Below are 7,255 nucleotides of genomic sequence, written 5' to 3'. Positions count from 1 at the left end.
GAGGACAGAGGCCCAGAGATGGTAGATGGAGTCCCATGGATATATAAAGCTCTTACTTGTTTTGGGTTTTGTCCATATAGATACATGTTACTTCCACTGATAGACTGTAAACTCCTAGAGAGACAAACTGTTTCATTTTTGTCTTTGTACCTCCAAAGACTAGAATAATACCTGATACACAGTAGGTACTTAATAAATGCTTATTGTTTGATTGATACAGGAGGAACAGCACTAAAGCATGCTTGGGGTGATTGTAGCATATTCAAAGGGAAGTAGTGTAAAATAATGACATTAGTTCCTGATTATATACTCATCTTAAATTATACTCTATAGATTTCAATTTTAGTCAAGACCCTCCAAATAAAAACCTAAAGATGAATGATTTGACAAGTTGAGGTTTATGGGAGTATAGTTTAGGGATGGAAAAATCAAGAGAGGAAGAGTCAGAAGGAAAGGCAAAGTAGGGAATGACTTATTCTATTGAGGGATATGTTTATGCAGTGAGTATAGCAGACTATGGAGGATTGGGGTGGAGGTGCCATGCATCCATGGACATTATTGAAGCTTAGAATCTGGACTCCACCATGTTGCCAGTTCAAGAAGAGGGAGTTAGGGGAACAATCCATTCTGGTCATTCCCTTTTGTTAAGCTCCAAATCAGAGAAGATAAGAGGCTTAGGTAGAATGATGCCTGGATGAGTAGTCAAAATCTGCAGACATGGTCACTTTTGTCCTTTGGTCTACACGCGTCTGGTCAGTTCCTTCTTCCAGACAAGGGTGATCAACCTCATCCTCATCTTTGAATTTCTTTCTGCAGTATATCTTACACTTGCCCCTCTGAACTCAGGGTGTTATGGTTACAGACATGATGACTTTCAGTTTCATAGAGGAAGGCTGAAAAAAGGAAAAGGCTCTCATGTGGTTGATCAAAATTAGAAGGTGTGAATAAGAAGTCATCTCGTGGAGGTTTCCCCATAACAAGGCTCACTTGGAAACCAAGATTAAACTAGAGAGGAAATAGCTGTGTAGGCCCTTCGCCCTTACCTGTATACCATCCCCTAAGTGGGTGCAGTCCAGGGGCCTTTCAGCAGTGAAGTCTTGTATGTTCACATATTGTCTTAGAAGATGACCTTTGGTGGTCAGCATGTCTGGTGTATTTCACTGCCTGCAATTGGGTGCTCCTCCTTCTTTGCAGAGGCTTTATTTCAATTCGAAGCACCAAGTGTCTACTGCGCTGCTTCAGAAATTCCAAGAGGAAAATGATAGGAATTTGAAGGTAGCATCACTGCTGCAAATAGGGAGTATGGGGAAGGGGACAGTCTTGTCTCTATCCTTTTACCCATTACCACTTAAATAGCTGAGTTCAGGAGAGGGATTACGTGCGGAAGTTGCAAAATATCCTCCTAGGTTGCAACCTTTGGCACGGGTATACAGTGGCTTCGTCTAACCTTTCCACCAGTCTTCTGCCTTGGTCCCTCTTCAAATCAGTGCTGGTGGTCAGTATATATCATTGGAATAGTATTTCATAAAATCATAGACTTTAAATTATTTCTAGGGATCATCTAGTCCAATGCCCTCTTTTTACAGAAGAATAGACCAAGGCCCAGAGAGCCAGATTGACTTGTTCAGAGTTCTGCAGGTAGTAAGGGGAGTGGAGATTTGAACCTAGATCCTCCAGCTGCAGGTTTAGTTCTCTTTCCATAATACAGTGTGCTCCTAAGAGATCTGTCCTTGACTTTGCATCTGAGGAGCATGGAGGGTTCTTCTGTATCACTGGTATTCAATAGGAACAAAGCATTTAAAAAACCCTGTTAAGTTGGGATCTTCAGCTAGGATTGATGTGGAAATTATAGGCCCAGGGCAGAGGGTGGTTGTATGTTTGGAGACAGAAGAGCCTACCGAAGTCATCTAAACCAATCCTCTCATTTTACAGATGAGGAATTGAAATTCACAGGGATTGCGACTTAGCCCATGTCTCCTGAGATGTTAGGATCAGATCCGTCCTTTCTCCTTAGAACCATTCTGCTGGTGGCCAAGCCTGAATTTGCAGTTATTCAGTTACTATGCAATTGGAGTAGAGTAGTGTGGGATGCAAACAGAATAACTTTGAGATCATATCCCTTCTTCCTTTTTTTTCGCTTAAAATGTCTCTTTGTCTCCCTGTACTTTTGCAAAACCTTTCTGATCTATTTATCTTCTAGGCTGATTCAACATATCTTAGAAACAATATAATGTTTTAAAAGAATCAGACCTGGATGGATTTTCATGTGTATTTTCACCCATTTTTAATGAAAATTTCCATCCATTACCCCTAATGCCTATAGTGGATGTTCTTTCCAACCCTTTATCCTGGGATACTTCCAGAGAAATGGGGAAGAGAATAAGCATTTATGTAACACCGACTGTGTGTCAGATACTGTGCTAAACACTTTTTACAAATAATATTTTATTTGATCTTCACAACAAATCTGGGGGTTGGTGCTGTTATCCCCATTTTATAGTTGAGGAAACTGAGGCAGGCAAAGGTGAAGTGAGTTGTCCAGGGACTCACTGCTAGGAAGTGTCTGAGGCTGGATTTGAACTCAGGTGTTCCTGACACCAAGCCCAGCATTCTACTATGCCCCCAGCTCAAGAAAAACCAGAAAATTGAATGTCATCACATTTTATTAGTCCTGGGAACCCCACAAAACAGGTACAATGCAAACAGGAAAAAATCTTTTACTTCTGTGTTGTCCACCTTGGTGAAGTCAGGAGAACTTTCACATAGCCCACTTGCTCCCTTAGGCTGATTTTAACTCCCATCCCTACTCATCAAGAAGGATTTTTCAAAGCTCTGCCTTCCAAATAGTGGTATCTCTAGGTGGCTGTCAAACCACTGGCTGAATAAAATTGTGTCTCCCATTCCTTCAAGACTGTTTACACAACAGCAGAAGGAATCTGAAGACAGTTGGGTTGCAGGATAGAGTTGAGTATGCAGCCAAGGAGGGGGCCATAGCTGTATTAGCTTTCCTTTTTGGGAGATAGTGTGTTCATAACCTAATTTGCTTTGTAGCCAAAAATATTTTCCCTCATTTCCAATAGCTGGGAGAGATTCTATTATCCAGCTGTTGGAGAGAGAAAGAAATCACAAATGCATTAATAAAATACCTACAGTTTAGCAAAGCACAGTGAGGGAAACAGTGCCCACGGCTTTTTGTAAACAAGATACATTTTGCTTGGAGTAGCCCTAGAAAGGATGCTGTTAACAGAAGATTTGAAGATCTTCTTCAAGTAAGAGCAGGCATTGGAGTGGCCTTAATGAAAGTAAGGACAGATACAACAGCTCCCGCTACTTAAGAGTAGATGAGCTCAGGAAGGAACTGCTCTTGCAAGGCTTTGGTTTTGTTTTGTTTTAGTGAAAGACTGCCAGAGTTCATATCCCCTTGCCACCTGTTTGACCTTGTGTAAGTCTTTCTTTTCCTCTGTGGTCCACAGTTTGTTGCAAGGGTTAGACTAAGTGGCAGTGTAATGCAGTGCGAAGGGGATTTATTGACTTTGGAATCAGAGCATCTGGGTTAAGATCTTGCTCTTCCTAAAAAACGAATTTTATTTTTTTAAAACAAATTCCATCTTCTCTCCCTCTCAGTATTCCCTTTCCCTACAATGAGAAAGAAACAAAGAAAGACAAAACCCCTCTTATAAGCATGATTATTGAAGCAAAACAAATTCCTTCATTGGCCGCGCCCCCAAAAATAAATCTGCACTTTGGGTCTATCAGGAGGCAGGCATCATGTTTCATCACGAGTCCTTTGGAATCTTGATCAGTTGCTAAATTTTTTAGTGTTGTTTATATTTAAAATATTGTTGTTAACATATCATTTGTTCTCCTGTTTCTGGTGACCCCACTTTGTATCAGTTCATGCCAGTCTTCCCAGGCTTCTCTGAAATCATTCCTTTTCTTTGTTTCTATCACTTTTATGTGCCATAACTTATTCAGCTACTTCCCAGTTGATGGGCACCCTCTAGGTTTCCAGTTTATTCCCTGCCACTAAGCAAACCACTATAAATATTTTTGCCCATTCTTAGAATTTGTTTTTGTTCGGGGCTGTTCTTTCCCTTAGTCTGTACTCATTATCCCCTTCTCCCTTTTCCCTCCTGTTTCCCTGTTGAATGAAATAATATTTATGTAACCACCTGCATGTCTTACATTCTTTCCAGTTCAAATGAGAGTAGAGTTCAAGTATCAACTGCCTTTCCACATCCCCAGATCTTGCTTTGTCCAGGGGTCAGATGAAGCACTTATTGAAGATCAACTGTAGAAAAATGGTTAGATTACATATTAATGTTTGTGGATAAACTGAGCTGGATAGCTAGTGATGAAAATCCCCTATTGTGCTATGACCTGAAGGAAAGATGTGGAAAAACTGTGGAAAAGGAAGACATCATAGAAATTCTGTGGTAGCAGCAACATCAGGATCTGGTCCCTTTGAGAAATTCTCATGACTCTAAATGTTCACAATTGATGATGACTGCATTAAGAGAGAGAGAATATCCAAGAGATGAGAACAGACAACTCCTTATGCACCCTACCTATCCTGGCCAAATGACATCAGGAGGACTGTGTTCAATTACTGATGTCACATTTTAGAAAAGATATCCATAAGAGGGTAGGACTGAAGCTCATGCCATCAGAGTGTTGACTAAAGATATCTAGAGATGTTTAGCCTTGAGAAAGGGAGCATTGGCTTCTGGGGAGGGTAGGAGAGGATGAATATTGTGTTTAGGTGTTGAAAGGGTTATCATGTGGAAGAGGACAGAACCAGGAGCAGTGGAAGAAGGTTTCAGAGGTGGAATTGGACTTGTCTTAGATGAATCAACTTCCCCAGAATAGGCAGACAAGATTAGACTGTGATCTGACCCTCCAAAATGGCAAAATTCATAGATCCATTTGAGTTCATAAACATATAAAACACCTATTGCAGCTGTATTTATGGAACTGTGGGTGTCGAAAATAACACTCTTTAGTTTGTAGTCCTATTTGAATTAGCAGAATCCTTCAAATGCAAAAAAAGCTGCCCCCAAAGCCATTGTGACTTCCAACTTGGTATCTTGGACTTCTCTTGGCCTCTGGGCCCCTCAAGTTCCACATGAGCTCCTTGAACACAGTAGCTCTATTCAGGATGTAGACATAATGCAGAAACATAGCTAGTTATACTCTTATTTCTGCATTGAAAGTAATTCATAGAGCAGAAAGGAATCTGGAAAGTTCATTTTTTTTCTATTTCCTGTTTTTGAGCAGAAAAAAGAGGACAGAATGAAGGCAATGCCATCTGTTAGGTTACAGTGGAGAGTCAGACAAGACCCAGAGGCCTCCATATTGTGTCAATACCTGGGTTCCTTCATTGTGGAGAGGAAACAAGAATGGAAATGGAAAGCCCCAAATTCAGAAGCAGAGGGTTAGGTTCAGAAAGTTAGTGCTGGCATTTGCTATTTGTATGGCTTGGGCTTCTTGGAAATTCATGTGACTGATATATCTTTTTTGACACAACCCAACAAACACATTAAGTTTTTGGCAGTTAAGTGTCACAGTGCCAGGCCTGGAGTTAGGAAGACTCCTCTTCCTGAGTTCAAATCTAGCCTCAGACACTTAGTAGCTTTATTCACCTCACGCTGTTTGCCTCAGTTTCCTTATCTGTAAAATGAGCTGGACAAAGAAATGCCAAGCCACTCTTTCTGAAGAAAACACTAAATAAAGTCACAAAGAGTCAGACACAACTGAAAGTGACTAACAACAACAAACAAATGCTCAACAATCCCTTCCCTTCACCAAAGTAGAGTCTCTGAAATCAGTTAAATAAAACCACTTAATAGGGTCATTTTGAATGGTAAGTCATTCCACTTAACTAATGCATTTGATTTTATATGTGAACAAGGTTACTCTTAGTAAAGTGTGTGCTCCTTAAGGGAAGTAATTGTGATTTTGTTTTTGTGTCCCCAGGGCCTAGCATAGTATCTTGGAAGTAACAGGTGTTTAATAAATATGTGTTGATAGACTGGCTTTGAATAATGTTGTATGTAGTCTATTTTTTATACCATACTTAACTTCTTTGGCATATAATTCTGTAGAAGGATCACTAGTTCGTAAAATATGATCTATTTAGCTACTTTTCTTGCACAATTCTAAATTGTATTCCAGAGTAGCTTGGACCAAATCAACAGCTTTGTGACTTGGGCCAGCCACACAAACCTCTGTACCTCTGTTTCCTTATTGGTAGAATGAGGAACTTTAGAGATTCCCAAAGGTCCTTTCACATGTAAATTCTTTTTTTTTTTGGTAAATGCTTTATTAAGTTCTGATTTACATCGTTCATTTCCGCCAGATTTTAGTTACAAACTTTCTCCCCGTTTTTCCCCTACCCACCGCCCCAAAATAGCAGTCCCACAAGATATCCCCTCCTCCAATCTGCTCTCTCCCATATTTTCTCCCATACCCCTTTCGACTTTTCCAGTGGATCTCTATGCCCTAGTGCCTGTATATCTTATTTTCCAATTACATGTAAGATAGTATTAATGATACTATATATATATATTGAATATTTGATTTTAAAACATTGAATTCCAGATTCATTTCCTTCCTCCCTTTTCACCCACCCTTACTGGGAAGAGAAGCAGTTCAGTATAGGTTGTACATGTGTGGCTAATGCAAAACAATAACATAGTAGATATATTGTAAAAGACTGACTATATTTCCCTCCCTCCTATCCCACCTCCCACTTGTTCTATTCTATACTTTGATCCCATCCCTTTTCAAAAGTGGGTACTTCCAACTTCCCTCCCCCCCCCAGCCTGCCCTCCCTTCCATCATTGCCCCTCTCCTCCCCTTCCCCCCCTACTCTCCCGGAGGGTGAGATGCCCTATTTAGTGTGTGTTTCATTCCCTCCTCAAGCCAAATTCATTGGGAATAAGGTTTAGCCATTCCCTTTTGCCTTCCTATTCTTCCCATCTATTGTAACCATTTTCCCTTGCCTCTTCTATATGAGATAGTTTACCCCATTCTGTCTCTCCCCATCTCCTCTCATTATATTCCTCTCTCACCTCTTAATTTCACCTTTTAAGTATCATCCGTTCCTGTTAAATTGGTCCTGTGCCCTCTATCTATGTATACCTATAAACATATATACACACATTCATATATGTATTCATATGCCCATATACCCTCATATATAGACATATATATATATATATATATATGTCTATATATGAGGGTATATGGGCAT

The sequence above is a fragment of the Petaurus breviceps genome, unplaced genomic scaffold (genome assembly GCF_028583685.1).
Source record: "Petaurus breviceps papuanus isolate PSGF00001 unplaced genomic scaffold, PetGlider_PUasm1.0 90881, whole genome shotgun sequence".
Taxonomy (NCBI): Eukaryota; Metazoa; Chordata; class Mammalia; order Diprotodontia; family Petauridae; genus Petaurus; species Petaurus breviceps.
The sequence above is the reverse complement of the archived record's forward strand: the minus strand, read 5'-3'. Positions refer to the sequence as shown.